This window comes from Balaenoptera musculus, chromosome 3 (assembly GCF_009873245.2).
Source record: "Balaenoptera musculus isolate JJ_BM4_2016_0621 chromosome 3, mBalMus1.pri.v3, whole genome shotgun sequence".
NCBI lineage: Eukaryota > Metazoa > Chordata > Mammalia > Artiodactyla > Balaenopteridae > Balaenoptera > Balaenoptera musculus.
Genome location: NC_045787.1, coordinates 111,302,700 through 111,314,315, shown reverse-complemented (window position 1 = coordinate 111,314,315; position 11,616 = coordinate 111,302,700).

The following is an 11,616-nucleotide window of genomic DNA, read 5'->3' as shown; positions in this document are numbered from 1 at the left end:
CTTTGTCAAATGCCATGAAGAGAACAAATCTTTATTCAAATACCTCTGCTCTCATTGGGAAGCTGCTGTGTGGGGTGCTATGGCAGGGGTGAAGGGGAGAGAGAAAAAGGTTTAGAGGATGCTTTACAAGAGCAGGAAACTGGCCATTGGTAAGACATCCGTGTGCAGAGGAGGACTATAATTTGAAAACAAAGGTAATATGTTTAGCCATATTTCATTCACACTTCTAAAGTCTACTCAAAGGGATACCCAAGAATCTGAAGTTTACTTGGAACAGATCTCAGGCCAGATGTTGTACTTTAAACTAGTGCCTTTTTTTTCTCTTTGCTTTCCTTCCTCATCCCACCTTTCTTTAAATATCCTTTGTTTATAAAAATCTTTTTAAAGATAATAGTGTCATTGTAAGGATTCTTTCAAACAGTTTAAATATTTTGTAAAATAGCAATTCTAGAAAATAAAGAAAATTCTTCTAAAACCCATACACCCTAAAATTCAAAGTAGAGCACATTGCTTCCCTAAACTGCCTTGCTAAGTCAAAAGACGCTTTTTTGTGAGTCTGGGACATCTTATACAAAAATGCAAGGAAGCAGACAAAGAATACTAGGGCTATGCCAAAATGATTGAGGAGCCAAACTGGCTCCTACAAGCCAAAGATGGAACAATTTGAGCATAAAAATGAATAATTTCAATAGAAGGAGATATATCATATATGTTAGAATCCATGAGTTCATATTGAAACATATTTTTAAACCTTTAATGAACCAAAATTATGTCAGTGATTCTCAGTTTCTGTTTGAAAGTAGAGAAATAATGATTATTTGACTGGTTTCCCTATCATTTCATGAACTAGGTGTTCTCACCTACACTATCAGCCAGGTTAGGTCCTGCTGTCTCTTGAGTGAGGCTCATTTAGGTGAAAGCAGCCAACCTATACTGAGAATGTGGGGCTCAGAAGTCTCCAGCACCCTCAGCTAGTGACCAGTGAAGACAGCATGCTCACTCTCTGTTGCTGAAAATGGAATGAAGGAACTTTTAGGATTTAATAACTCCTTTAAAGAGAAACACCTGTATCCATGCCTGGACCAGAGCTCACACTTCAATACTGATCTGCAAATGAGTATGGTTTTTTGGTTTGTTTTTGTTTTTTTTGTTTTTAATTGAAGTGTAGTTGATTTACAATATATGTTAGTTTAAGGTGTATAACATAGGGATTCAACATTTTATAGATTATACTCCATTTAAAGTTGTTACAGGACTTCCCTGGCGGTCCAGTGGTTAGGGCTCCATGCTTCCACTGCAGGGGGCACGGATTCGATTCCTGGTCAGGGAACTAAAATCCCGCATGCTACACAGTGCAGCCAAAAAATTAAAATAAAATAAAATAAAATAAAATAAAGTTATTACAAACAAAGGCAGAACACTCTGACGTAAATCACAGCAAGATCTTTTTTGATCCACCTACTGGAGTAATGAAAATAAAAATAAACAAATGGGACCTAATTAAATGTAAAAGCTTTTGCACAGCAAAGGAAACCATAAACAAAACAAAAAGACAACCCACAGAATGGGAGAAAATATTTGCAAATGAAGTGACCGACAAGGGATTAATTTCCAAAATATACAAACAGCTCATGCAGCTCAATATAAAAAAAAAACAAACAACCCAATCCAAAAATTGGCAGAGGATCTAAATAGACATTTCTCTAAAGAAGAGAGACAGATGGGCAAAAAGCACATGAAAAGATGCTCAACGTCACTAATTACTAGAGAAATGCAAATAAAAACTGCAATGAGGTATCACCTCACACCAGTCACAACGGCCATCATCAAAAAATCTACAAACAATAAATGCTGGAGAGGGTGTGGAGAAAAGGGAACCCTTCTACACTGTTGGTGGGAATGTAAATTGATACAGCCACTATGGAGAACAGTACGGAGGTTCCTTAAAAGACTAAAAGTAGAACTACCATATGACCCAGCAATCCCACTCCTGGGCATATACCTAGAGAAAACCATAATTCGAAAAAATACATGCACACCAATGTTCATTGCAGAACTATTTACAATAGCCAGGATATGGAAGCAACCTAAATGTCCATCAACTGAGGAATGGATAAAGAAGATGTGGTACGTATATACAGTGGAATATTACTCAGTCATAAAGAGAACAAAATAATGCCATTTGCAGCAATGTGGATGGACTTAGAGATTGTCATACTGAGTGAAGTAAGTCAGACACAGAAAGACAAATATCACATGATATCGCTTATATGTGGAATCTAAAAAAAAAGGGTACAACTGAACTTATTTACAAAACAGAAGTAGAGTCACGGATGTAGAAAACAAACTTATGGTTACCAGGGGATAAGGGGAGGGATGGCGGGGAGGATAAATTGGGAGACTGGGATTGACACATACACACTACTATATGTAAAACGGGTAACTAATAAGAACCTGCTGTATAGCACAGGGAACTCTATTCAATACTCTGTAATGGCCTATATGGGAAAAGAATCTAAAAAAAAAAAAAAAAGAGTGGATATATGTATATGTATAACTGATTCACCTTGCTGTACACCTGAAACTAACACAACATTGTCAATGAAATATACTCCAATAAAAATTTTTAAAAAATAAAGTTATTACAAAATAATGGCTATATTTCCATGTGCTATACAATATACCCTTGTTTATTTATTTTATACATAGTAGTTTGTATCTCTTAACCCTATACCCTTATTTGCCTCTCCCGCCTTCCCTCTCCCCACTGGTAAAAAAGAAATTTTAACCACCTAATCACCTTTGGAAGATGCTAGAGAACTAACTCATTATTCTGAAAACTGATAGGTAAAAGGAAAGAATTAGGTGTTTATGTGTCCTTCCCACACAAAGTTTATTTCAGGGTAACCAAATATTTGACAAGGGGAAGCTTATTTGTATAGAAATATTTGAGCCAATTAAAGAAACAATAGAATTTTAAATTGCCATTTAGCAGCCCCTAATGAAATAATGAAGCTAGGCCATCATCAAAGGCTACTATGATGGTTAATTTTACGTGTCAACTTGCCTGGGCTAAGGGATGCCCAGAGAGCAGGTAAAACATTATTTCTGGGTGTGGCTGCAAGGGTGTCTCTGGAAGAGATTAGCATTTGACTAGGTAGACTGAGAAAAGATCACCCTCACCAGTGCAGGTGGGCATCGTCCAGTCTGTTGAGGATTTGAATAGAAGAAAGTGGTAGAAATAGGGCAAATTTTCTTTTTAACTTGAGCTGGGACATCCATTTTTTCTTGTCCTCAGACATTGGCGCTCCTGGTTTTCAAGTCTTTGGACTTGGAGCGGGACTTGCATCATTGGCCCCCCGATTCTTGAGCCTTTGGACTGGGACTAAAACCCCTGGCTCCCTGGTTTTCAGGCCTTTAGAATCAGACTGAATTACACCACCAGCTTCCTGGTTCTCTAGCTTGCAGATGGCAGATCATGGAACTTCTTGGCCTCCTTAATCTCATGAGCCAATTCCTGTAATATATCTTTATCTATCTATCTATCTATCTATCTATCTATCTATAGCTATTAAAACCATTAAGTGAAAAGCTGAAGAGGAATTTTTAAATGGATGAATCAGGCTAAGAACACTTTAATATCACCATAAAAGACAATCAGTTATTATGGACAAACTAATATGATGAAATAGGAAGTGCAAAACACTACCTAAGATGGACAAAAAATCAACATGGAATCTCATCACACCTCTAGAGCTCACTACCAATTTACAGAAAATACAGGAGTTAGAGAACTTCAAATAACACCATGGGAGGGACTTCCTGGGTGGCACAGTGGTTAGGAATCCGCCTGCCAATGCAGGGGACACGGGTTTGATCCCTGGTCCTGGAAGCTCCCACATGCCGTGGAGCAACTAAGCCCATGCACCACAACTACTTAGCCTGCGCTCTAGAGCCCATGAGCCACAACTACTGAGCCCACATGCTGCAACTACTGAAGCCCACATGCCTAGAGCCCATGCTCCGCAACAAGAGAAGCCACCGCAATGAGAAGCCCGCGCACTGCAACAAAGAGGAGCCCCCACTCGCCGCAACTAGAGAAAGCCCGCACGCAGCAACGAAGACCCAATACAACCAAAAAATAAATAAATTTTTTTTAAAAAAATAATAAATAAATAAATAACACCATGAAAATGCAATCAACAAAATTCAGAATTTGGGGGGAAATGACCTAGTTTCTTCAACAAATAAATTAAAAGAAGGGAAAAAGAGAAATGGAATCCATAAGAGAGACTTAAGAGACATAGAGATTGAATGCAGCTGGGCACCTTGTTTGGATGGTAGTTCTAACACTTATGTGACAAAAATTATTAAGAAAATATTAGCAAACAAAATCCAGCAATATATAAAAGGAATTATAAACCATGGGTCCCAGGAATACAAAAATGGTTTAACATCCAAAAAAATCTATTAATGTAATATACCATATTGAACTATTTGTTCAATAATGTAGAATAAACCACATGATCAATTGATGCAGAAAAAGCATTTACAAAATTCCACACCCAATCATGATTTAAAAAAAAAAAAACTTTCAAAAAACTAGGAACAAAGGGAACTTCCTCTTAAAAATATCTACCATAAACATACAGCTAACATTACACTTAACGACGAAAGACTGAATGTTTTCCTGCTAACAACAGGAATAAGGCAATGATGTCCACTCTATTTCTAGTCAACACCGTATTGAAGGTTCTAGCCAGTGCAGTAAGCAATGAAAAGAAATTAAAGGTGTAGAGTTTGGAAAGAAAGAACAACTGTCCTTATTCAGAGATGGCATGATTTTGTATGCAGAAAATCCTATGGAAACTCCCCAGAAAACTACCAGAAATACTATGTAAGTTTAGCAAGGTTGCCAGATACAAGATAAATATACAAAATGGACTGTATTTCTGCATACCAGCAACAAACAATACTTAAAGTGAAATAAAGAAAACAATTCCATTTATAATATCATCAAAAATAATAAAATATCGGGACTTCCCTGGTGGTCCAGCGGTTAAGACTCCGCGCTCCCAATGCAGGGGGTCCGGGATTTGATCCCTGGTCAGGGAACTAGATCCCGCATGCTGCAACTAAGAGCCCGTGTGCTGCAACTAAAAAAGAAAGGATCCCGCATGCTGCCACTAAGGATCCCGCGTGCTGCAACTAAGACCCAGCACAGCCAAATAAATAAATAAATAAATATTTTTTTAAAAAATAATAAAATATCTAGGAATAAATTTAACAAAATAAGTGGAAGTTTTATACACTGAAATCTATAAAACACTGCTGAGAGAAATCAAGGAATACCTAAGCCAATGGAGAGATATACCATGTTCTTAAATTGGAATATTGTTATGATGGCACATCTTTCCAAATTAATCTATAAGATACAATATAATCCCTAACAAAATAATGGGGATTTGTAGAAACTGACAATTGTATCCTAAAATCTATAAGGAAACATAAAGACCAAAATAGCCAAAACAATTTTAAGGAAGAAAAACAAAAGTACGAAGACTTACACTACCTGATTTCAAAACTTATTATAAAACTATATAAATCAAGGAAGTGTAGTATTGGCATAAGTACTAGCATATAAATCAATGGGATAGACAAGAAAGGCCAGATATAAACTTATACATTTATGGTCAATTGATTCTCAATAAACATGCCAAAGTAATTCAATGGGGGAAAGGATAGTCTTATGGTGCTGGAATAATTGGTTAGACATACAAAGTAGAATGAACTGTACACTTACAATGGGTGAATTTTTTGATATGTAAATTATACTTCAATAAAGGGCAATTAAATAATTTTTTCTTACAATTATCGGAAAATTAGGACAATTTTTTTGTTTTTGTCCACACCGTATAGCTTGCGGGATCTTAGTTCCCTGACCAGGGATTGAACCGGGGTCCCCGGCAGTGGAAGCGCTGAGTCCTAACCACTGGGCCGCTAGGGAATTCCGAAATTAGGACAATTTTAACACTGTCTGGATACTTGGTGATATCTAGGAATTATTATTTTTCAAAGTGTAATAATGGTATCATGCTTATGTGTTTTAGAAAGTCTTTAGTTTTAGATTTATGTATGGACATATTTTAGGATGACATGATATGATTTGGAGAATTTGCTTCAAAATAATTGAGGGGGAAAGAGAATGGGTAGGGATATAGATTAAAAAACAAAAGACAGGTCTTGAATTTTTAATTACTAAAGCTTGGTGATGGCCACATGGAGGGTCATTATACTCTTATTTTTACTAAGTTTTGTGAAAGTTTGTAATTTCCAAAATTAAACAGAATTTTTACAAAGACTTCTTCTGTATGTGCTGTTTTTGTTACAGTCCTACAGTTACTCCAAAAAAATCATGATCAGTTTCAGTCATCAGCCATTCTGCACCTGGCATATTGAGGGTGCATAACACTTTGCAGTTATTATTTGTTTCTTTATGTGACAGAGGGAGCACGACAGCCACAGAAGTAGCTCCCAACATGATCTAAAAGCCAGAGTCATCACGATTTATGAATGATCTCTTATCTGATACTTCTTTTCTTAATTTACTTTTTATTGAAGTATAGTTGATGTACAATGTTGTGTTAGTTTCTAGTGTATAGCAAAGTAATTCAGTTATACATTACACTTTTTCATATTCTTTTCCATTATGGTTTGTTACAGGATTATCTGATACTTCTGAGCTTATAAGAGAATAAGCACAATAACCAGTTTTTCTGTGGAAATTCATCTAAAAACAAGCCTAAGGCTTAGGACTAAGCAGATGGGCTGGAGTTTCACTGGCTCTGTGCTAAAATTAATTAGCTAGTTTGAGAGATAAAGCATGTTAAAATATCAATTCAGACCAAATAAAAATTGCATTACATGGTTTAAGTTCTACATATTAAGGCATCTGTTTTCTAGTATGCGTTCCTAGAGGTTAGGGACTTGTGTCTTGTTCAGTATGTGAGCTGCTACATTGTACAGGAGATGCTCAACAGTTACTAAGGTTGTTGAATTTATTAGGTCAGTTGAAAGCTTGGGAAAATTACCAATTAAAGTGGGGTTTTTTTACCTAAAATATAATAAACTATTTTCAGAAGTGGTCCCCACATCTGTTAGAATAGCTATTATCAAAAAGACAAGAAATAACAAGCATTGGAGAGGATGTGGAGAAAAGGGAACACTTGTGCACTGTCAGTAGGAACGTAAACTGCTGCAGCCACTGTGGAAAACAGTATGGAGGTTCCTCAAAAAATTAAAAATAGAACTACCACGTGATCTCGTAATTCCACTCTGGCTATTTATCCAAAGAAAGTGAAAACATTAACATGAAAAGATATATGCACTCCCATGTTCATTGTCGCATTATTTACAATGGCCAAGATATGGAAACAACCTAAGAGTCCAATGACAGAAGAATGGATAAAGAAAACATGGCATATAGAAATAGAAATCTATATATCACGTTTATCTATACACCGAAATATTATTCAGTCATAAAATAGAATAAAATCTTGCCATTTGTGACAACATGGATGGACCCTTAGGGTATTAAGCTGAGTGAAATAAGTCAGACAGAGAAAGACAAATACTGTAAGATCTCACTTTTACGTGGAACCTACGAAACAAAAATCAAAACCAAGCTTACAGAGAACAGACTGGTGTGCGACAGATTGGTAGGGGGTAGGGTGTGGGCTAAAGGGGTGAGTGGAGTCAAAAGGTACCAACTTCCAGTTATAAAATAAATAAGTCACGGGGATGTAATATGCAGCATGGTGAACATAGTTAATAATATTATGTTGCATATTTGAAAGTTGCTAGATTTTAAAAAAGTTCTCATCACAAGAAAAAAAGAATTCTGCAACTATGGATGGTGATGGATGTTAACTAGACTTATGTGATCATTTCACAATATATACAAATAGCAAATCAGTATGTTGTACACCTGAAACTAATATGTTAAAAAAAAAAAAAGAGTAGCTCCTTTTGGCCCCACACCCTCCACCAGCAATTAAAAACAGTATTTACTTTCATTTACAAAGGGATAGATCTTGAGCTATACCAGGAGAAATATAACCCCTCGATATAGGCAGGGGCATCTTAATCTGTCGTATGTATTTGGCTTGGATATACTCTATCGAACCAACTCCCCCTACCATGTGTGCATGTGCATGCACACACTCACATGCTCCCTAGCCTACTTAATACTATGTCACCACTCATTGACTCCTCTCTTTCCATTACTGACACCAAGTTCTATTAACTACCTATTTCAGATCAGTCTGTCCACTTCTCTCTTCCTCACTGCCTGATCTTAATCTGAATATCTCAACTCAAATGAGACTTTACCACTGTGCCTGCCTCTGATTTTCCTCCTCCAAGCCAACCTAAACTACAACTGCGAGTGTCATTCCCTTATTTAAAACCTTCCAATGGCTTGCCATTGTCCTCAAAAGGAAACAGAAACTCTTTAAATTGATTTTCAGGGCTCTTCTATGATCTGGTCCATTTCATCTCCACTTCTCAACCCTTGTTCACCACCACCACTTACCATACATAATAATTTGTTTAAAGAATTTCATATATACAACTCTTCCAGGTCTGTGTATGTGTATGTTGTTTTTCCTGTCCCTAATATTCTCCCCCTCCTCCACACACCAATCCATCTTTCAGCTCCCAGCTTAAACGTCATTTTGAGCACTCTCATAGCCCACCTCATTTACCCCAGAAACAGTATTCATCATATTGTATAATTTTCTGATTACTTGTCCAAATCTTTCATTAGACTACAAACCAGTAGTCTAGTGCACCCAGAAGAGTGTTTGGCTCAACGATGGTATGCAAATATTCAGTAAATTAACAATTTTTTTTAAATGACACCTAATAATCACTTAAATTAGCTTCAGAACCCTCAATTTGGTTTCATGTAACCTGTAGGATTTTGCTTCTTCATTCTACCCCAACTTCAGCCCACAACCCTTACTTACCTATAGAGATGTGGTAGAGATTGCCACTAAAATCCATTCTCTCCTTGCGTAACTAGACCTGGCTGCCCAAGTAGAGACTACACTTCCCAGTGCCTCTTGCAGCTATATGTATTCATGTGACCAACCTACTGTCAAAAGAATGTGAGAAGTTATATAACTTATTTACTTAAAACGGCTTAGACTTCCAAAGCCCATCAATTCAGGGGCTAAAATGAAAACAACTGAGTAATCTCAGAAGCCATATTTTGAAAACAGCAAAGTCAGTTAGAGCCCAGGTCCTTGAAAGACTGCATGGAGGACAGCACAGGACACTTAAGTGGTGAGAAATGTGCTAGCCCTATCAGAGCCATCACATTTTGGGGTCTCTTTGTTACAACTATAACTACTATAAGGCCTAATACACAGGATACAGAAAGGCAGGTGAAATGCGAGACTTCAGATTTTCAGAAAAACTACATAGACCGAATAAAATAAAGATTAAAATTTCCAATATCAAAAACAGATTACGAACCAAGAGTCATATAAACATAGAAACTAGTAATTTTTGAAACTAGTTAAAAATATCTTCCTTAATGAGAAAGAATTGATATGTTGGGACTTCCCTGGTGGCACAGTGGTTAAGAATCCGTCTGCCAATGCAGGGGACACGGGTTCAAGCTCTGGTCCGGGAAGATCCCACATGCCGCACAGCAAATAAGCCCGTGCCCCACAACTACTGAGGCTGCACTCTAGAGCCCGCAAGCCACAACTACTGAGCCCACATGCCACAACTACTGAAGCTCACGTGCTTAGAGCTCATGCTCCGCAACAAGAGAAGCCACCGCAATGAGAAGCCCGTGCACCACAACAAAGAGCGGCTCCCACTCACTGCAACTAGAGAAAGCCCGGGCGCGGCAACAAAGACCCAACGCAGCCAAAAATAAATAAATAAGTGTGTGTGTGTGTGTGTGTGTGTGTGTACACACACACACACACACATATATATATAAAGAATTGATATGTTATCTGAGGCAAATTAACAAAATCAGCAGGTAAAAACAATACGAAAGAGACAAGGAAAAAGAACTTACATGTCTGTGGTGCCCATAGGTCATGTGCAGCTATAAGTCAGCAACTAGGGTGACTGCCATTCTACATGCAACTTCTTATCCCAAGAAAATCTAGCCCAAGGATAATGGGACAAATGATAGACAACAGATCACAAACCAACTTCAGAGGTCACAGACCAGCACCAGGCAGCTCAAAGACAAAATGGGCAGATTCTGTACTTAAAAAACATGCCCTGCTCATATGGAAATAAATGCCTAACAGAATGAAGATTTTGAAAGATTTCTGAAGACTTAAAAACTTTTTAAAGGTTTTATGGGGGACTTCCCTCGTGGTCCAGTGGTTAAGAATCCGCCTTCCAATGCAGGGGAAGCAGGTTCAATCCCTGGTCGGGGAACTAAGATCCCACATGCTGTGGAACAACTAAGCCCGTGCACTGCAGCTACTGAGCCTGTGGCGCTACAACTAGAGAGAAGTCCACGTGCTGCAGCAAAGAGCCTGCACGCTGCATTGAAAGATCCAGTATGCCGCAACGAAGATCCTGGGTGCCGCAACTAAGACCCAATGCAGCGAAATAAATTAAAAAAAAAAAAAAATCTTTAAAGATTTTGAGAGTAATGAGAAAAATGACCGAGAAAACTTAAAAAAAAAAGGCTCTGTCACCCTCCTTACAAAGAAGCTACTTCAAGATCCCTTAGGTTCTCAGAAAAGAATGGCCACTGGCAAGGAGACAAAACAAATGTATTAGAATTCCATGGCCACATTTATCTATTTCAGGGCCAGCACAAAAATACCTACTAAAAGCAGAACCTCTTTTTAAAATTTTTCCAATGGTGAGTAGAAGCTTAAGAGCCCCAGTTTTTCATGGGTTCAGATGCTGACTCTTACCACTTACTGGGTGTCATGACTCTGGGTAAATTATTTAACCTCTCTGGGGTTCAAGTTTTCTTACCAGTAAAGGGATATCCCAACTCCTTTGACACCATTCAATAAAACTGCAATGGTTTAACAAAATAAATCATGTATTTATTTATGGCAAGCACTGTACTAAGAAGCCATTATTACTGTACCTGTTTATACTTTCACTCCAATGGGGTTTGTACTTTGTTTTTTAGATAACATTTATAGTTGACACTGATTTTGAAGCAGTTACAAGTTTCCTTTAAGTTAGGAACCTAACTTAAACCTGAGTTTAAGACTCAACTACTGAGCCTGCACTCTAGAGCCTGCGAGTCACAACTACTGAGCCCGTATGCCACAACTACTGAAACCTGTGCGTCTAGAGCCTGTGCTCCGCAACAAGAGGCCACCGCAATGAGAGGCCCGCGTGCCACAATGAAGAGTAGCCCCCGCTCACCGCAACTAGACAGAAAGCCCATGCGCAGCAACGAAGACCCAACGCAGCCAATAAATAAATAATAAAACTACTAAAAAAAGAAAAAAAAAAAAAGCCATCACTAGACTTCCCTGGTGGTCCAGTGGTTAAGATTCTGCACTTCCACTGCAGGGAGTGTGGGTTCCATCCCTGGTCAGTGAAGTT